The following is a 22,301-nucleotide window of genomic DNA, read 5'->3' as shown; positions in this document are numbered from 1 at the left end:
ATCAACCAGTGTACAGTGCGGTAGTTCACGGCTGTGGCTACCTCTGTGTCGGCAGTCGGCAGGCAGTCCGTCCATCCATAATTGTATTATTATAATATATACCACCTAACCGTGGTTTTTTTTTCATTCTTTATACCGTCATAGTGTCATACTAGTTGTTACGAGTATACTACTATCTCTTTATCAACCAGTGTACAGTGCGGTAGTTCACGGCTGTGGCTACCTCTGTGTCGGCAGTCGGCAGGCAGTCCGTCCATCCATAATTGTATTATAATATATACCACCTAACCGTGGTTTTTTTTTCATTCTTTATACCGTCATAGTGTCATACTAGTTGTTACGAGTATACTACTATCTCTTTATCAACCAGTGTACAGTGCGGTAGTTCACGGCTGTGGCTACATCTGTGTCGGCAGTCGGCAGGCAGTCCGTCCATCCATAATTGTATTATAAAATATACCAGCTAACCGTGGTTTTTTTTTCATTCTTTATACCGTCATAGTCAGTCATACTAGTTGTTACGAGTATACTACTATCTCTTTATCAACCAGTGTACAGTGCGGTAGTTCACGGCTGTGGCTACCTCTGTGTCGGAACTCGGCAGGCAGTCCGTCCATCCATAATTGTATTACAATATATACCACCTAACCGTGGTTTTTTTTTCATTCTTTATACCGTCATAGTCAGTCATACTAGTTGTTACGAGTATACTACTATCTCTTTATCAACCAGTGTACAGTGCGGTAGTTCACGGCTGTGGCTACCTCTGTGTCGGCAGTCGGCAGGCAGTCCGTCCATCCATAATTGTATTATAATATATACCACCTAACCGTGGTTTTTTTTTCATTCTTTATACCGTCATAGTGTCATACTAGTTGTTACGAGTATACTACTATCTCTTTATCAACCAGTGTACAGTGCGGTAGTTCACGGCTGTGGCTACCTCTGTGTCGGCAGTCGGCAGGCAGTCCGTCCATCCATAATTGTATTATAAAATATACCAGCTAACCGTGGTTTTTTTTTCATTCTTTATACCGTCATAGTCAGTCATACTAGTTGTTACGAGTATACTACTATCTCTTTATCAACCAGTGTACAGTGCGGTAGTTCACGGCTGTGGCTACCTCTGTGTCGGAACTCGGCAGGCAGTCCGTCCATCCATAATTGTATTACAATATATACCACCTAACCGTGGTTTTTTTTTCATTCTTTATACCGTCATAGTCAGTCATACTAGTTGTTACGAGTATACTACTATCTCTTTATCAACCAGTGTACAGTGCGGTAGTTCACGGCTGTGGCTACCTCTGTGTCGGCACTCGGCAGGCAGTCCGTCCATCCATAATTGTATTACAATATATACCACCTAACCGTGGTTTTTTTATACCACCTAACCGTGGCAGTCCGTCCATAATTGTATACTAGTATCCAATCCATCCATCTCCATTGTTTACCTGAGGTGCCTTTTAGTTCTGCCTATAAAATATGGAGAACAAAAAAGTTGAGGTTCCAAAATTAGGGAAAGATCAAGATCCACTTCCACCTCGTGCTGAAGCTGCTGCCACTAGTCATGGCCGAGACGATGAAATGCCAGCAACGTCGTCTGCCAAGGCCGATGCCCAATGTCATAGTACAGAGCATGTCAAATCCAAAACACCAAATATCAGAAAAAAAAGGACTCCAAAACCTAAAATAAAATTGTCGGAGGAGAAGCGTAAACTTGCCAATATGCCATTTACCACACGGAGTGGCAAGGAACGGCTGAGGCCCTGGCCTATGTTCATGGCTAGTGGTTCAGCTTCACATGAGGATGGAAGCACTCAGCCTCTCGCTAGAAAACTGAAAAGACTCAAGCTGGCAAAAGCACCGCAAAGAACTGTGCGTTCTTTGAAATCCCAAATCCACAAGGAGAGTCCAATTGTGTCGGTTGCGATGCCTGACCTTCCCAACACTGGACGTGAAGAGCATGCGCCTTCCACTATTTGCATGCCCCCTGCAAGTGCTGGAAGGAGCACCCGCAGTCCAGTTCCTGATAGTCAGATTGAAGATGTCAGTGTTGAAGTACACCAGGATGAGGAGGATATGGGTGTTGCTGGCGCTGGGGAGGAAATTGACCAGAAGGATTCTGATGGTGAGGTGGTTTGTTTAAGTCAGGCACCCGGGGAGACACCTGTTGTCCGTGGGAGGAATATGGCCGTTGACATGCCAGGTGAAAATACCAAAAAAATCAGCTCTTCGGTGTGGAGGTATTTCACCAGAAATGCGGACAACAGGTGTCAAGCCGTGTGTTCCCTTTGTCAAGCTGTAATAAGTAGGGGTAAGGACGTTAACCACCTCGGAACATCCTCCCTTATACGTCACCTGCAGCGCATTCATAATAAGTCAGTGACAAGTTCAAAAACTTTGGGTGACAGCGGAAGCAGTCCACTGACCAGTAAATCCCTTCCTCTTGTAACCAAGCTCACGCAAACCACCCCACCAACTCCCTCAGTGTCAATTTCCTCCTTCCCCAGGAATGCCAATAGTCCTGCAGGCCATGTCACTGGCAAGTCTGACGAGTCCTCTCCTGCCTGGGATTCCTCCGATGCATCCTTGCGTGTAACGCCTACTGCTGCTGGCGCTGCTGTTGTTGCCGCTGGGAGTCGATGGTCATCCCAGAGGGGAAGTCGTAAGCCCACTTGTACTACTTCCAGTAAGCAATTGACTGTTCAACAGTCCTTTGCGAGGAAGATGAAATATCACAGCAGTCATCCTACTGCAAAGCGGATAACTGAGTCCTTGACAACTATGTTGGTGTTAGACGTGCGTCCGGTATCCGCCGTTAGTTCACAGGGAACTAGACAATTTATTGAGGCAGTGTGCCCCCGTTACCAAATACCATCTAGGTTCCACTTCTCTAGGCAGGCGATACCGAGAATGTACACGGACGTCAGAAAAAGACTCACCAGTGTCCTAAAAAATGCAGTTGTACCCAATGTCCACTTAACCACGGACATGTGGACAAGTGGAGCAGGGCAGGGTCAGGACTATATGACTGTGACAGCCCACTGGGTAGATGTATGGACTCCCGCCGCAAGAACAGCAGCGGCGGCACCAGTAGCAGCATCTCGCAAACGCCAACTCTTTCCTAGGCAGGCTACGCTTTGTATCACCGCTTTCCAGAATACGCACACAGCTGAAAACCTCTTACGGCAACTGAGGAAGATCATCGCGGAATGGCTTACCCCAATTGGACTCTCCTGTGGATTTGTGGCATCGGACAACGCCAGCAATATTGTGTGTGCATTAAATATGGGCAAATTCCAGCACGTCCCATGTTTTGCACATACCTTGAATTTGGTGGTGCAGAATTTTTTAAAAAACGACAGGGCCGTGCAAGAGATGCTGTCGGTGGCCAGAAAAATTGCGGGACACTTTCGGCGTACAGGCACCACGTACAGAAGACTGGAGCACCACCAAAAACTACTGAACCTGCCCTGCCATCATCTGAAGCAAGAAGTGGTAACGAGGTGGAATTCAACCCTCTATATGCTTCAGAGGTTGGAGGAGCAGCAAAAGGCCATTCAAGCCTATACAATTGAGCACGATATAGGAGATGGAATGCACCTGTCTCAAGTGCAGTGGAGAATGATTTCAACGTTGTGCAAGGTTCTGATGCCCTTTGAACTTGCCACACGTGAAGTCAGTTCAGACACTGCCAGCCTGAGTCAGGTCATTCCCCTCATCAGGCTTTTGCAGAAGAAGCTGGAGGCATTGAAGAAGGAGCTAACACGGAGCGATTCCGCTAGGCATGTGGGACTTGTGGATGCAGCCCTTAATTCGCTTAACAAGGATTCACGGGTGGTCAATCTGTTGAAATCAGAGCACTACATTTTGGCCACCGTGCTCGATCCTAGATTTAAAGCCTACCTTGGATCTCTCTTTCCGGCAGACACAGGTCTGCTGGGGTTGAAAGACCTGCTGGTGACAAAATTGTCAAGTCAAGCGGAACGCGACCTGTCAACATCTCCTCCTTCACATTCTCCCGCAACTGGGGGTGCGAGGAAAAGGCTCAGAATTCCGAGCCCACCCGCTGGCGGTGATGCAGGGCAGTCTGGAGCGACTGCTGATGCTGACATCTGGTCCGGACTGAAGGACCTGACAACGATTACGGACATGTCGTCTACTGTCACTGCATATGATTCTCTCAACATTGATAGAATGGTGGAGGATTATATGAGTGACCGCATCCAAGTAGGCACGTCACACAGTCCGTACTTATACTGGCAGGAAAAAGAGGCAATTTGGAGGCCCTTGCACAAACTGGCTTTATTCTACCTAAGTTGCCCTCCCACAAGTGTGTACTCCGAAAGAGTGTTTAGTGCCGCCGCTCACCTTGTCAGCAATCGGCGTACGAGGTTACATCCAGAAAATGTGGAGAAGATGATGTTCATTAAAATGAATTATAATCAATTCCTCCGCGGAGACTTTGACCAGCAGCAATTGCCTCCACAAAGTACACAGGGAGCTGAGATGGTGGATTCCAGTGGGGACGAATTGATAATCTGTGAGGAGGGGGATGTACACGGTGATATATCGGAGGGTGAAGATGAGGTGGACATCTTGCCTCTGTAGAGCCAGTTTGTGCAAGGAGAGATTAATTGCTTCTTTTTTGGGGGGGGTCCAAACCAACCCGTCATATCAGTCACAGTCGTGTGGCAGACCCTGTCACTGAAATGATGGGTTGGTTAAAGTGTGCATGTCCTGTTTTGTTTATACAACATAAGGGTGGGTGGGAGGGCCCAAGGATAATTCCATCTTGCACCTCTTTTTTCTTTTCTTTTTCTTTGCATCATGTGCTGATTGGGGAGGGTTTTTTGGAAGGGACATCCTGCGTGACACTGCAGTGCCACTCCTAGATGGGCCCGGTGTTTGTGTCGGCCACTAGGGTCGCTAATCTTACTCACACAGCTACCTCATTGCGCCTCTTTTTTTCTTTGCGTCATGTGCTGTTTGGGGAGGGTTTTTTGGAAGGGACATCCTGCGTGACACTGCAGTGCCACTCCTAGATGTGCCCGGTGTTTGTGTCGGCCACTAGGGTCGCTAATCTTACTCACACAGTCAGCTACCTCATTGCGCCTCTTTTTTTCTTTGCGTCATGTGCTGTTTGGGGAGGGTTTTTTGGAAGGGCCATCCTGCGTGACACTGCAGTGCCACTCCTAGATGGGCCCGGTGTTTGTGTCGGCCACTAGGGTCGCTAATCTTACTCACACAGCTACCTCATTGCGCCTCTTTTTTTCTTTGCGTCATGTGCTGTTTGGGGAGGGTTTTTTGGAAGGGACATCCTGCGTGACACTGCAGTGCCACTCCTAGATGGGCCCGGTGTTTGTGTCGGCCACTAGGGTCGCTTATCTTACTCACACAGCGACCTCGGTGCAAATTTTAGGACTAAAAATAATATTGTGAGGTGTGAGGTATTCAGAATAGACTGAAAATGAGTGTAAATTATGGTTTTTGAGGTTAATAATACTTTGGGATCAAAATGACCCCCAAATTCTATGATTTAAGCTGTTTTTTAGTGTTTTTGGAAAAAAACACCCGAATCCAAAACACACCCGAATCCGACAAAAATAATTCGGTGAGGTTTTGCCAAAACGCGTTCGAACCCAAAACACGGCCGCGGAACCGAACCCAAAACCAAAACACAAAACCCGAAAAATTTCAGGCGCTCATCTCTAGCATCTACTCATTACCCTGTCAATACATAGTGTAGAATCCAAGTCTAAACTTTTGCTGTGACAGTGACATACAGCAGGAAATTATACAGATTTGCGGGAAAAAGAGGTACAGCATACCTCCCAACTTTGACGGGTTTTTGGAGGCGTGGCCTAACGGAAAGGGGCGGGGCCTCGCAGCAAGTGCCACGATCGCAAGCCACGCCCCCGTCTTCGTCATTATGGGGGCATGAACAGCGCTGTGAGAGCTGCTGGTCATGACCCCTGTCCCTCTCTGCCGTGAATAGATGCTGTGCGCATGCGCACAGCATCTATTCACCGCTGCTCTCCTCAGAGCAGCGAGTGACAGGGAGGGATCTCCCAACTGCCCCCCCACCCGCGGGACACTGCGACCCGCAGGTGGGACCGCGGGACAGACCGTGAAAAACGGGACTGTCCCGCCAAAATCGGAACAGTTGGGAAGTATGGGTACAGTATAATTTAAGTAGTCTATAGGACATTTTTTGCACTTCATGATACTGTGTCCAGTGGATTCTCTTGTGTTACCCCTCCACACCCCAATAGCTACTGTACTAACAGACAGTTCTATCATTGGCTGTATTGGGCACCAAAAATAGGTCCGTATACACTGTAAACTTGGCAACAGAATGATAGTTGCACTGTGTATGGCTCTGTTTATTTATACTTGGTACTACTAGATATGCTTAAGGGGCCTATTTATCACCATCCGCATCCAAGGATGCAGATGTGGTGTGACAAAATCCCCCAAATCCGCACTGCGTTAATTGATTACATCACACTGATGTATCAACTATTGCATGCAGGGAGCAGCATCATTGGGGTATTTATTTGGAAAAATACCCTGATGTCTTGCTGCGCATGCGCCGCCACCACCTACATCGGCGCTACCGCCGCCACCAGGTCGAACCCCCCATCTCGACTACCCCGTGCACCGAGGACATTCCCCACACGGTAAATATAATTACCAGTCCAAGGAGCCGTGATCGCTGCTCCTGTAGGGCTGCCAGGCGGCGGATCCTGTGCGCTGCTGTGACCCTTGGTGCTGTAAAGTGAGCTGCCATTTTGCAGAGTCACTTTACTGCACCGGGGTCACAGCGCAGCACATGGAGGACCCGCACCTGGCAGCCCACACTGGAGCACCGATCACCGGCTCCTTGGATTGGTAAGTGTATGGCTTTTTTTTTCTTTCTTTCTTTTTTCTTTTTACAAGTGATCAGCTTGTGTGTCCATCGGATACACAGAGCTGATCACACTGGCCGGTCCCTGCACAGCTTTCTCAGGGGGCAGAAAGCTGTGCAAAAGTAGGGAACTCGCATCGCTGTCCTGTGATTTCACCAGCCTGAGCTGGTGTAATTATCACAGGGCACACTGCCACATCGCATTTCCCGTTATAAGTATGGGGAATGCAATGTGGGTTAGTAAAAACATGACAAGTAAAGGGTTTGGAGCAGTATTTTATGAAAACTGCTCCAAAAGCCCTTTAATACATTTCAGTGATACTAAAATAATGTGAAAAGGGTGAAACACCGTTTTTAAAAAATTTTTAACCAAAAATATTGTTAATAAATAGGCCTCTTAGTGCATTAGACTTGCGTATGTAGGGTCGGACTGGCCCACAGGGGTATAGGGGAAACCCCCAGTGGGCCCCACTGCCTATCCTCTAGGGATCAAGTTCTAGAGACTCTGCACTTGAGTTATACATACAGAGGCGTAACTAGAGGGGTGCGAGCAGGGCTCATGCCCTGGGCGCCATGGTGGACCCGGAAAAGGGGGGCGCACTGGGGCGGCATATATAAAGTGCATTTTATTGTGACCGCATCGCTGTGGTTTAAAATTGTGCGGTGCGGGCCTCCCGGCTGAACCAGAGTGTGCGGCGCTGGATGGCCAGGGGCTGCTTTCACTCCCGGTCCTCCTCTAGCTGTATCGCTGCAGCAGCATGGATATACTGGCTGCTGGACAGCGTCGCGCTCCCTGTTCAGCCTCTGCCCCGGGGACAGTGTGTCCCTGCAACGGGGGTGTTTTGTTATTTATGCTGGCCCCTCCAGTGTGTGCGGCGCTGGATGGACAGGGTGCACTCTCCTTCCCTGTAAACTTTTAGCTGCAGCTCCGCAGCCGCCCGGCCTTAATTACCGGCTGCTGGGCGTGCTGAGATCCTTGGCTGCGGCGTCGCTCTCCCCGGCCGGCCTCCACCCCGGGGACACTGTGGCCCTGCTGCTGGGGAATGAGACCAGCTACTTGGAGGCCTGGTTCAGGATAGCCAAGCTGGGTATGGTCGCTGCCTTCCTCACCTACGTCTGGACACTGGAGAGGGCCCCTGATGCACTGCCTGGGATCCAGCTGCCTCATCACCAGCCCAGGTCTGTCTCATGTGTTTGCATCATGTATGTTTCATGTACTGTGTGTGTCATGTATGTATCAAGTACTGTGTCATGTATGTATCTATTATGTCTGTTTATGTCATATATCATGTATATATGTGCGTGTAATGTCTGTAATAATAACCTGTTGGGGCTGCTATTATATATTGTATTCACACCGACATACACACACTGACTGACACCTGTACATACACACCAACATACACTGACATACACACACTGACACCTGTACATACACACCAACATACACTGACATACACACACTGACACTTGTACATACACACCGACATACACTGACATACACACACTGACACCTGTACATACACACCAACATACACTGACATACACACAGTGACAACTGTACATACACACCGACATACACACACTGACACCTGTACATACACACCAACATACACTGACATACACACACTGACACCTGTACATACACACCAACATACACTGACATACACACACTGACACTTGTACATACACACCAACATACACTGACATACACACACTGACACCTGTACATACACACCAACATACACTAACATACACACAGTGACAACTGTACATACACACCGACATACACACACTGACACCTGTACATACACACACTGACACCTATACATACACACTGACATATACACACTGACACCTGTACATACACACCGACATACACACACTGACACCTGTACATACACACCGACATACACACACTGACACCTGTACATACACACACTGACACATGTACATACACACTGACATACACACACTGACACCTGTACATACACACCAACATACACTGACATACACACACTGACACCTGTACATACACACCAACATACACTGACATACACACAGTGACAACTGTACATACACACCGACATACACACACTGACACCTGTACATACACACCAACATACACTGACATACACACACTGACACCTGTACATACACACCAACATACACTGACATACACACACTGACACTTGTACATACACACCAACATACACTGACATACACACACTGACACCTGTACATACACACCAACATACACTGACATACACACAGTGACAACTGTACATACACACCGACATACACACACTGACACCTGTACATACACACACTGACACCTATACATACACACTGACATATACACACTGACACCTGTACATACACACCGACATACACACACTGACACCTGTACATACACACCGACATACACACACTGACACCTGTACATACACACACTGACACATGTACATACACACTGACATACACACACTGACACCTGTACATACACACCAACATACACTGACATACACACACTGACACCTGTACATACACACCAACATACACTGACATACACACACTGACACCTGTACATACACACCGACATACACACACTGACACATGTACATACACACTGACATACACACACTGATACCTGTACATACACACCGACATACACTGACATACACACACTGACACCTGTACATACACACCGACATACACTGACATACACACACTGACACATGTACATACACACTGACATACACACACTGACACATGTACAGACACACTGACATACACACACTGATACCTGTACATACACACCGACATACACTGACATACACACACTGACACCTGTACATACACACCGACATACACTGACATACACACACTGACACATGTACATACACACTGACATACACACACTGACACATGTACAGACACACTGACATACACACACTGATACCTGTACATACACACCGACATACACTGACATACACACACTGACACAGGATCTTATGCTTATTTCGCTATTCTGTCTATATTATCTCCTATCTGTCTGTCTTTCTATCTCCCACTGCTTTCACCCTCTCCCTGGCGTCACCCTTTCCTTGTGATTCACTTCTGTCACCCTCACCCTGTCAGTGAGATGACACAGGGGAGAAATGACAGTGTGCTGAGAGACGATGTGGGGGGGAGATGATGTTGTGCTGAGACACAATGCAGGGGGGAGACGATGTGCTGAGATAGGCAGGCTAGAGATGATGGTGTGCTGAGATACGCAGACTGGAGATGATGGTGTGCTGAGAGCCGCAGGCTGGAGATGATGGCGTGCGGAGAGCCGCAGGCTGGAGATGATGGTGTGCTGAGAGACGCAGGCTGGAGATGATGGTGTGCTGAGAGACGCAGGCTGGAGATGATGTAGGGGGGAGATGGTGGTGTGGCTGAGAGACAATGCAGTGGGGAGATGGTGTGCTGAGAGACTACCAGAGAGGAAATGATGAGGGACATTGGGGAGATGATGATGTGCTGAGAGACAATGGTGGGGTAAGGTGATGGTGTGCTGAGAGACTACGCACAGAGGAAATGATGGTGTGGCTTTGAGGCACAGTGGGGAGATGGTATGGCTAAGAGGCAACGCAAGGGGGAGATGGTATGGCTGAGAGGCAACGCAAGGGGGAACTGGTATGGCTGAGAGACGCAGGGGGTAGATGATGGCGTGCTGAGAGAGGACGCAGGGGGTAAGATGTGAGTCTGGTTGAACTGCTGTTGTATGATGATGACCTTGTTAATATTCTTACACAAACAGGCATCTTCCGGACCACGGGATATCCTACATGAAAGTGATTACCGAATGAAGACTCCATCTTCCCAGGGAGGATACATGTCTTCAGAGGTTTCCCATTGTGAGAAACCATCATATAGGTAAGGTGCATATGGAATATAAATGGATGTTGACACAGTGACTAGAAACGGGTGGTGAGTCATGTTAACATGCCTCATTCTCAGTGACCACGCCCTTTCCAAAATTTGACCACACCCCCTTTTTTTGCACGCGCCTGCGGCGCGCACACATCTCTCGTGACCATGTGGGGGGGCGTCATTTACCATCTTGCCCTGGCTCCAAAGACCCTAGTTACGCCTCTGTATACATATGTCTATATGCTGCATAGGGCTATGGTGTATTTTACTACAGAGCATTGCTGCTGCTGTTATTATCATGCATGCACTAGCAGTATTTACTTTATATATATTTATCAAGGGGCCCATGCACTCTCTAATGGCTAGCCCAAAACCTCTGGGGTGGCTGACTAAGCATGGGCCCCTGCTACTGCATTTCCCCGGTGTGTCCATCATGCCCCAGTCCGACACCATGCGTAAGACAGTGGTCCCCAAACTGTGTGCCTAGGCACCTGCGTTGCCGCGAGGCTCTTGTAGGAGTGGCTTCAGGTTGGTGGTCCAGGACCAAATCAAATTATTTATGGTCAAAGTGATAGACAAAAAATGGGCTGTCAATCATAGACATGTGGACAATCAGAAGCACAACTGTATATTTTTTCATTTTTAGTTATTTTCTCTAACGTCCTAAGTGGATGCTGGGGACTCCGTAAGGACCATGGGGAATAGCGGCTCCGCAGGAGACTGGGCACAAAAGTAAAGCTTTAGAACTACCTGGTGTGCACTGGCTCCTCCCCCTATGACCCTCCTCCAAGCCTCAGTTAAGATTTTTGTGCCCGAACGAGAAGGGTGCACACTAGGTGGCTCTCCTGAGCTGCTAGTGAAAGTTTAGTTTTAGGTTTTTTATGTTCAGTGAGACCTGCTGGCAACAGGCTCACTGCATCGAGGGACTAAGGGGAGAAGAAGCGAACTCACCTGCGTGCAGAGTGGATTGGGCTTCTTAGGCTACTGGACATTAGCTCCAGAGGGACCGATCACAGGCCCAGCCATGGATAGGTCCCAGAGCCGCGCCGCCGGCCCCCTTACAGAGCCAGAAGACAGAAGAGGTCCGGAAAATCGGCGGCAGAAGACGTCCTGTCTTCAACAAGGTAGCGCACAGCACTGCAGCTGTGCGCCATTGCTCTCAGCACACTTCACACTCCGGTCACTGAGGGTGCAGGGCGCTGGGGGGGGGGCGCCCTGAGACGCAATAAAAACACCTTGGATGGCAAAAAAATGCATCACATATAGCTCCTGGGCTATATGGATGAATTTAACTCCTGCCAGAATACACAGAAAAACGGGAGATAAGGCCGCCGAGAAGGGGGCGGAGCCTATCTCCTCAGCACACTGGCACCATTTTCCCTCACAGCTCCGTTGGAGGGAAGCTCCCTGGCTCTCCCCTGCAGTCACTACACTACAGAAAGGGTTAAAAAAGAGAGGGGGGCACTAATTACGCGCAGTATTAAAAATACAGCAGCTATAAGGGGAAAAACACTTATATAAGGTTATCCCTGTATATATATAGCGCTCTGGTGTGTGCTGGCAAACTCTCCCTCTGTCTCCCCAAAGGGCTAGTGGGGTCCTGTCCTCTATCAGAGCATTCCCTGTGTGTGTGCTGTGTGTCGGTACGTTTGTGTCGACATGTATGAGGAGAAAAATGTGGAGACGGAGCAGATTGCCTGTAATAGTGATGTCACCCCCTAGGGGGTCGACACCTGAGTGGATGAACTGTTGGAAGGAATTACGTGACAGTGTCAGCTCTGTATAAAAGACAGTGGTTGACATGAGACAGCCGGCTACTCAGCTTGTGCCTGTCCAGACGTCTCATAGGCCGTCAGGGGCTCTAAAGCGCCCGTTACCTCAGATGGCAGATATAGACGCCGACACGGATACTGACTCCAGTGTCGACGGTGAAGAGACAAATGTGACTTCCAGTAGGGCCACACGTTACATGATTGAGGCAATGAAAAATGTTTTACACATTTCCGATAATACGAGTACCACCAAAAAGGGGTATTATGTTCGGTGAGGAAAAACTACCTGTAGTTTTCCTGAATCTGAGAAATTAAATGAGGGTGTGATGATGCGTGGGTTTCCCCCGATAACAACTGATAATTTCTAAAATGTTATTGGCATTATATCCTTTCCCGCCAGAGGTTAGGGTGCGTTGGGAAACACCCCCTAGGGTGGATAAAGCGCTCACACGCTTGTAAGAACAAGGGCTCTACCCTCTCCTGAGATGGCCGCCCTTAAGGATCCTGCTGATAGAAAGCAGGAGGGTATCCTAAAATGTGTTTACACACATACTGGTGTTATACTGCGACCAGCAATCGCCTCAGCCTGGATGTGCAGTGCTGGGTTGGCGTGGTCGGATTCCCTGACTGAAAATATTGATACCCTAGATAGGGACAGTATATTATTGCCTATAGAGCATTTAAAAGATGCATTTCTATATATGCGTGATGCACAGCGGAATATTTGCCGACTGGCATCAAGTCTAAGTGCGTTGTCCATTTCTGCCAGTAGAGGGTTATGGACACGACAGTGGTCAGGTGATGCGGATTCCAAACGGCATTTGGAAGTATTGCCTTATTAAGGAGAGGAGTTATTTGGGGTCGGTCTTTCAGACCTGGTGGCCACGGCAACAGCTGGGAAATCCACGTTTGTACCCCAGGTCGCCTCTCAACATAAGAAGACGCCGTATTATCAGGCGCAGTCTTTTCGTGGGCAAGCGGGCAAAAGGTTCCTCATTTCTGCCCCGTGACAGAGGGAGAGGAAAAAGGCTGCAGAAATCAGCCAGTTCCCAGGAACAGAAGCCATCTCCTGCCTCTGCCAAGCCCTCAGTATGACGCTGGGGCTTTACAAGCAGAATCAGGCACGGTCGGGGCCCGTCTCAATGAATTTCAGCGCGCAGTGGGCTCACTCGCAAGTAGACCCCTGGATCCTTCAGGTGATATCTCAGGGGTACAAATTGGAATTCGAGACGTCTCCCCCTCGCCGTTTCCTAAAGTCGGCTTTACCGATGTCTCCTTCTGACAGGGAGGCAGTTTTGGAAGCCATTCACAAGCTGTATTCCCAGCAGGTGATAATCAAGGTACCCCTCCTGCAACAGGGAACGGGGTATTATTCCACACTGTTGTGGTACCGAAGCCGGACGGCTCGGTGAGACCGATTCTAAATCTAAAATCTTGAACACTTACATACGGAGGTTCAAATTCAAGATTGAGTCACTCAGAGCAGTGATTGCGAACCTGGAAGAAGGGGACTACATGATGTCTCGGGACATCAAGGATGCTTACCTTCATGTCCCAATTTACCCTTCTCACCAAGGGTACCTCAGGTTTATGGTACAGAACTGTCACTATCAGTTTCAGACGCTGCCGTATGGATGGTCCACGGCACCCCGGGTCTTTACCAAGGTAATGGCCGAAATGATGATACTCCTTCGAAGGAAGGGAATTTTAGTTATCCCTTACTTGGACGATTCCCTGATAAGGGTAAGATCCAGGGAACAGTTGGAGGTCGGTGTAGCACTATCTCAGATAGTGTTGCGGCAGCACGATTGGATTCTCAATATTCCAAAATCGCAGCTGATTCCGACGACTCGTCTTCTGTTCCTAGGGATGATCCTGGACACAGTCCAGAAAAAGGTGTTTCTCCCGGAGGAGAAAGTCAGGGAGTTATCCGAGCTAGTCGGGAACCTCCTATAACCGAGCCAAGTCTCAGTACATCAATTAAATGGTTCTGGGAAAAATGGTGGCTTCCTACGAAGCAATCCCATTCGGCAGATTCCACGCGAGAACTTTCCAGTGGGACCTGCTGGACAAATGGTCCGGGTCGCATCTTCAGATGCATCAGCGGATAACCCTGTCGCCAAACACAAGGGTGTCTCTCCTGTGGTGGTTGCAGAGTGCTCATCTTCTAGAGGGCCGCACATTCAGGACTGGGTCCTGGTGACCACGGATGCCAGCCTGCGAGGCTGGGGAGCAGTCACACAGGGAAGGAATTTCCAGAGCTTATGGTCAAGCCTGGAGACATCACTTCACATAAATATCCTGAAGCTAAGGGCCATTTACAATGCTCTAAGCTCAGCAAGACCTCTGCTTCAAGGTCACCCGGAGTTGATCCATTCGGACAACATCACGGCAGTCACCCTCGTAAACAGACAGGGTGACACAAGAAGCAGGGGGGCAATGGCAGAAGCTGCAAGGATTCTTCGCTGGGCGGAAAATCATGTGATTTTATATACTGTCAGCAGTATTCATTCCGGGAGTGGACAACTGGGAAGCAGACTTCCTCAGCAGACACGACCTCCACCCGGGAGAGTGCGGACTTCACCCAGAAGTCTTCCACATGTTTATAAAACTCGACAAGTATTGCGCCAGGTCAAGGGACCCTCAGGCAATAGCTGTGGACGCTCTGGTAACACAGTGGGTGTACCAGTCAGTGTATGTGTTCCCTCCTCTGCCTCTCATACCTAAGGTACTGAGAATTATAAGGTGGAGAGGAGTAAGCACTATATTCGTGGCTCCGGATTGGCCAAGAAGGACTTGGTAACCGGAACTTCAAGAGATGCTCACGGAGGATCCGTGGCCTCTACCTCTAAGAAGGGACCTGCTCCAGCAAGGACCCTGTCTGTTCCAAGACTTACCGCGGCTGCGTTTGACGGCATGGCAGTTGAACGCCGGATCCTGAAGGAGAAAGGCATTCCGGATGAAGTCATTCCTATCCTGATCAAAGCCAGGAAAGATATAACCGCAAAACATTATCACCGCATTTGGCGAAAATATGTTGCGTGGTGCGAGGCCAGTAAGGCCCCGACGGAGGAATTTTTCAACTAGGTCGATTCCTACATTTCCTGCAAACAGGAGTGTCTATGGGCCTGAAATGGGAGTCCATTAAGGTTCAAATTTCGGCCCTGTCAATTTTCTTCCAAAAAGATCTAGCTTCAGTCCCTGAAGTTCAGACGTTTGTGAAGGGGGTACTGTATATACAGCCTCCTTTTGTGCCTCCAGTGGCACCTTGGGATCTAAATGTAGTTTTTGGGTTCCAAAAGTCACATTGGTTTGAACCACTTAAATATGTGGAGTTAAAATATCTCACATGGAAAGTGGTCATGCTGTTGGCCCTGGCCTGGGCCAGGTGCGTGTCAGAATTGGCGGCTTTATCCTGTAAAAGCCCTCATCTGATTTTCCATTCGGACAGGGCGGAATTGAGGACTTGTCCTCAGTTTCTCCCTAAGGTGGTTTTCAGCGTTTCACCTGAATAAACCTATTGTGGTGCCTGCGGCTACTAGGGACTTGGAGGAATCCAAGTTGCTAGACGTTGTCAGAGCCCTGGAAATATAGGTTTCCAGGACGGCTGGAGTCAGAAAATCTGACTCGTTGTTTATTCTGTATGCACCCAACAAGCTGGGTGCTCCTGCTTCTAAGCAGACTATTGCTCGTTGGATTTGTAGTACAATTCAGCTTGCACATTCTGTGGCAGGCCTGCCACAGCCAAAATCTGTAAAAGCCCATTCCACAAGGAAGGTGGGCTCATCTTGGGCGGCTGCCCGAGGGGTCTCGGCTTTACAACTTTGCCGAGCAGCTACTTGGTCAGGAGCAAATACGTTTGTAAAATTCTACAAATTTGATACCCTGGCTGAGGAGGACCTGGAGTTCTCTCATTTGGTGCTGCAGAGTCATCCGCACTCTCCCGCCCGTTTGGGAGCTTTGGAATAATCCCCATGGTCCTTACGGAGTCCCCAGCATCCACTTAGGACGTTAGAGAAAATAAGAATTTACTTACCGATAATTCTATTTCTCGTAGTCCGTAGTGGATGCTGGGCGCCCATCCCAAGTGCGGATTGTCTGCAATACTGGTACATAGTTATTGTTACCAAAAAATCGGGTTATTGCTGTAGTGAGCCGTCTTTTCTAGAGGCTCCTCTGTTATCATGCTGTTAACTGGGTTTAGATCACAAGTTATATGGTGTGATTGGTGTGGCTGGTATGAGTCTTACCCGGGATTCAAAATCCTTCCTTATTGTGTACGCTCGTCCGGGCACAGTATCCTAACTGAGGCTTGGAGGAGGGTCATAGGGGGAGGAGCCAGTGCACACCAGGTAGTTCTAAAGCTTTACTTTTGTGCCCAGTCTCCTGCGGAGCCGCTATTCCCCATGGTCCTTACGGAGTCCCCAGCATCCACTACGGACTACGAGAAATAGAATTATCGGTAAGTAAATTCTTATTTTTTTTCAAATTTATCAATAAAAGCTTTTATCCATGAAAAAATTGCTGATACTCTAGGACGCCGTGACTAAGAAAGTTTGGGAACCACTGGTGTAAGATATTACTCAGATTTGTATACTTTGCTCAGGATGTGGCTTCATTTTGTATGCTTGGCATCAGATATGACTTTATGCTGTGTATTTGGCTCGGTATCCAGTATCCAGTTGATAGATCTTCAGTAAAAAGACAGTCAATGGAATAAATTAACTAAGATGGGAGTTATATTTAAGATGGGATGTTGCCCATAGCAACCAATCAGATTCCAGGTAATATCTTCCAAAAGGTGCTAGATAAATGAGAAGTAGAATCTGATAGGTTGCTATGGGCAACATCCCATCTTAAATAGAACTCCCACCTTAGTAAATTTAGCCCAATAAGTCGACCACAAATGCTATAGATGCAAAAAGCTATAGATGGAGCTATCTATTGTGTCCAGGCAGCTGCTGTCACTTACTGGTGGCTTCGTGGTACATTAAAGTGTTTTTTTTATTTATTTTATTGAGACAAGGCACACGTGACATCATGATGTCATGCGTGCCACACTGCTTACAGAGTAACCAGCCACAGCATGAAGAGGAGCAGCCGCAGCCAAAAAGCACAGAAGAAGGTAAGTGACTGTGGGCTGCAGGGGGCTGGATACAGGAACTGAAACTATAGTGACACTGGGAGGGGGGGGCTAGAGAGACAAGGGCTAACTGAGGAGACAATGGGTGGCTTGGGAGACACTGGGTAGATGGAGAGTCAAGGGGACTGGCTGGGGAGACCCTGGGTGCTAGAGAGACAAGGAGGCTGGCTGGGGAGACACAGTGACTAGATAGACAGAAGGGGGCTGGCTGGGGTGACACTAAATTGCTGGAGTGACAAGGTGGCTGGCTGGGGAGACACTAGGTAGCTGGGGAGACAGAAGGGGGCTGGGGAGACAGAAGGGGGCTGACTGTAGAGACACTGGGGTGCTGGAGCTGCAGGAACATGGGGGGTATGAGCAGTGGTGTTACTATAAGTGTTGCTCCCCCCTCCAAAACGTTCCTGGCGCCCCACAACCACCATCCCATGTCATTTTGGTCAAACAAACAGGACTTTTTCTAGGCAATTTGGCTCCCAGAGTGAACAGTTAAAAATGCTCCCCTATAGACATTTAAAAAAAAATAATTTACGGCGCACATGCTCCAAAAAGGGTGTGTGGCCTCACTGCAAGGTACATGGCCTTGCAGGAAAAAACTACCTTATACAGCAGTTTTGCAACTTGCACGCCCAGACGTTGGCCACCACAGGAAAAATAAAAATCCTGATTCATGCCCCTTACATTATTTGTAATTTTTCTTCTTTATAGTACTGTAATGGCCATTACACATTATGCCACACACCGTAATGCGCATGACACATTATCCACAGACTGTAATGCCCCTTACACAATATGCCACACAGTTATGCCCCTGACACCATTTTATGCCCAAAACACAATAATGCCCATTACAAATGATGACCCACAGTAAGGTTTCTTATTACTTTTAAATTACCTGTCCGTTGTCAAGGGTGTCATGCTCGTTGTCAAGGTTTTCATGCTCGTTGTCAGGGGTCTCATGCTCGTTGTCAGGGGTCTCATGCTCTGGGTCCATGCTCGTTGTCAGGGGTTTCATGCTCTGGGTTCCATGCTCATTTCCAGGGGTTTTATGATCCTTGAAAAGGGGTAACTGCTACTAACACATAATTACTCTTGGCACACACACACTACTGGCATATACATACAGTACTCAGTATTACTACTGCCGGCATATAACTGTTCATTACTACTATGGCATATTACTAAAAACATTGCAGTGACTGCACATTACTAATGGGGATGCTGGGAGAAGGCTCAGGGAGCACAATTTTACACATTGCCTCTAGCAACACAAAATCTAGACTAGGGGGTAGATTTACCAAAGCTTCTAAAACAGACAAATGGTGTTGCCCATAGCAACGAATCAGATTCTAGCTATCATTTCTCTATTGCATTCTAGAAAACAATATACAGAATTTGAGTGGCGGCTATGGGCAATACCACCACTTACCTGTTTTAGAGGCTTTAGTAAATCTACCCTTTGGTCTTGGAACAGATGTAGTTATGTGCGTTCACAATACCTCTGCCTGCATCACGAACCCTGCAAAATCCCGACAGTCGGCATGCCAACTAAAAGGGACTATCCCCACTGTGGGTGTCCACGACAAGGGGCTTTGTTGCGCTCTCCCACAGCAGCGATGCTTTTGTATTTGAGGAGTAACTCCCAGCCAGCGCAGCTCCTGCGGCTGGCCGGGAGAACCTTTTCGCTGCCCGGGTCGCAGCCCCCCCAACGGTCCTGCCACGCCTGCGTTGGTCTCCCTACGCCCCCTAAACTGCGGCTTAACGCTGCCGTCCAGCCCCCTCCCGCCCAGCAACCGCCTCTGCCTGTGAATCAGGCAGAGGCGATCGCTAGGGAACAACGACCTTCGGCCGTCTGGCATGCGCCGGCGCACTGCAGCATATGCGCAGTTCCGACCCAATCGCTGTGCTGTGATAATCTGCAGCGAGCGATCAGGTTGGAATGACCCCCATATGTTCATTAACTATATGCATAATAACAGCCATTATTTATTATAATTATTATTTTATGTTTGCCATTGCTGATAACACTTAACATTCCAATAAAGGGAATAAGATGCAATGATTACAGAAATATTGCCTTAATGAATATAATGTATATTCTCAGCCCCTATGGAATCCACTGACAGTCTGTTTTTTCTCTCTGAATGGCTCTTTGGGGAGTTTGGTAGCCAATGGGTTAAGAGCCCCTGGGTTAGGACCTGACCCCCAGACCTTCCCCATATTGTTCCAAGTTTTATCCCATATCACTTGGGAGATTACTACTCTAGCCTGAGGATTAACCTTGGTTTCTCGGGCATTATGGTTCTGGGATGGGGGAAGGAAGGGAAGTTCTGTGTTTCTAGACACTCATGTTTCGTTATAGATTTTTATGAAGACGCAAAGACACCTCAAGTACCCAATTAGCCTGATTTAACATAAACTCTCCTTCCTTGAACACTAGAAAAATCAGCTGTTTTTGGATTGGTTGTCAAGCAATGCATGACATCTCTCATACATAACCATTACAGAATGCAGTTTATATACATATTTCAGTTTGGTAACTGGATTTTTTTTACTTACATCAATATGCAGCTTCCTGGCTGAGTATTGCCCCAGAAGATTACCAGAAAAGAACTCTTCTGACACCAAACTGAATCATTGTGCCATCTGCAAGGAGAACAATGAGGAATACTGGCCCTCATTCCGAGTTGTTCGCTCGCAAGCTGCTTTTAGCAGCATTGCACACGCTAAGCCGCCGCCCTCTGGGAGTGTATCTGAGCTTAGCAAAATTGCGAACGAAAGATTCTCAAAATTGCGAATAGAAATTTTTAAGCAGTTTCTGAGTAGCTCCACACTTACTCTGCCACTGCGATCAGTTCAGTCAGTTTCGTTCCTGGTTTGACGTCACAAACACACCCAGCGTTCGCCCAGACACTCCCCCGTTTCTCCAGCCACTCCCGCGTTTTTCCCAGAAACGGCAGCATTTTTTCACACACTCCCATAAAACGGCCAGTTTCCGCCCAGAAACACCCACTTCCTGTCAATCACATTACGATCACCAGAACGAAGAAAAAACCTCGTAATGCCGTGAGTAAAATACCAAACTTCTTAGCAAATTTACTTGGCGCAGTCGCAGTGTGAACATTGCGCATGCGCAATTAGCGGAAAATCGATGCGATGCGATGAAAATTACCGAGCGAACAACTCGGAATGAGGGCCACTGTGAGCTCTCTAGGTTGGGTGCTACCATGGGAGTCTATATTTAGCAAACATACATTGCATACAGTGTCGGACATGAAGAGCCCACCAAGGGAATTCATTCATAGGAGCCCAATAAGGGTTTTTTCGCGTCAGCGGAATGGGTGTGGCTAACCACCAGAGAGGAGTGGTCAGCCATTTAGGAGCATCGCAGTATACTAAAACGCTTTGCTTACGCTAGAATGCCGGCAGGGAGGTGAACACAACAAAGTCCCTTGTGGGCTCGCTGCGCTCTCCATGCTGAGGACTGGCGGCAATGTCAGTTGTCGGGATTCAGTCATCGGTATCCCAACTGCCGGCAATGTAGCTACATCCCACTAAAACTAGTGAGCTATAGGGGGCATAGGTATAGGATAGACCGTTATAGGGAACACAAACATAAAGGGGACAGAGAGAGGGATATAGGGAACACAGAGAGGTATAAAGGACTGTACTAAAGCAAAAATGTGGTGAAAACCCTGTTTTGGGGGTTTCAGCGGCAATTCCAAATGTACTAATCCCTAGACGCCAGGGCCCCGATCCGGAGGGTGGTGGCGTTACCCTATAGAAGCCTATGGGCTTCTTTCAACATTCCTAGCTGAGAGGGCTCAAATCGGCTTCCTCCCAGCATTCCCTGCAGCTGCTGCGTCCTTCTGCACATGCGCAGATGGAATCCTGGGTCATAAACCCGGAAGTACAGGGACTGGCACTGCTCGAAAAGAACAGCTCTTATCAAGAGAGCTGTCCTTTGCTATGCTAATCGCATATGTTAGTACATATGCAATTAGTATGGATGTGATGTGTACTGGGATGTACTGCACATCTGTCACACAGTGGACACCCCGCCCCCTCACAGCTCATCTGTCACACAGTGCACATTCCCCCCTCACAGCTCATCTGTCACACAGTGCACATTCCCCCCCTCACAGCTCATCTGTCACACAGTGCACATTCCCCCCTCACAGCTCATCTGTCACACAGTGCACATTCCCCCCATCACAGCTCATCTGTCACACAGTGCACATTCCCCCCTCACAGCTCATCTGTCACACAGTGCACATTCCCCCCCTCACAGCTCATCTGTCACACAGTGCACATTCCCCCTTCACAGCTCATCTGTCACACAGTGCACACCCCGCCCCCTCACAGCTCATCTGTCACACAGTGCACATTCCCCCCCTCACAGCTCATCTGTCACACAGTGCACATTCCCCCCCTCACAGCTCATCTGTCACACAGTGCACATTCCCCCCCTCACAGCTCATCTGTCACACAGTGCACATTCCCCCCCTCACAGCTCATCTGTCACACAGTGCACATTTCCCCCCTCACAGCTCATCTC

At 48.4% G+C, this 22,301-nt stretch overlaps 1 long non-coding RNA gene across 3 annotated transcripts in view; it reads left to right on the top strand.

Moving 5' to 3' along the window:
* Positions 1–7,460: 7,460 nt before the first annotated feature.
* The window catches only part of LOC134947812 (uncharacterized), a 236,170-nt gene continuing 221,329 nt past the window's right edge, over positions 7,461–22,301 (top strand). For 2 of the 3 annotated variants that reach the window (XR_010182793.1, XR_010182794.1), the window contains exons 1-2: positions 7,461–8,092; positions 10,719–10,834. This is a non-coding gene — a long non-coding RNA (uncharacterized LOC134947812). Of the gene's footprint in view, positions 8,093–10,718; positions 10,835–17,624; positions 17,729–22,301 lie in introns of all 3 variants that reach the window. The other variant, XR_010182795.1, reaches the window with a different exon arrangement.

The sequence above is a fragment of the Pseudophryne corroboree genome, chromosome 8 (genome assembly GCF_028390025.1).
Source record: "Pseudophryne corroboree isolate aPseCor3 chromosome 8, aPseCor3.hap2, whole genome shotgun sequence".
Classification (NCBI taxonomy): Eukaryota; Metazoa; Chordata; class Amphibia; order Anura; family Myobatrachidae; genus Pseudophryne; species Pseudophryne corroboree.
Note: the sequence above shows the minus strand (reverse complement) of the source record. Positions and strands in the feature narration are given on the sequence as shown.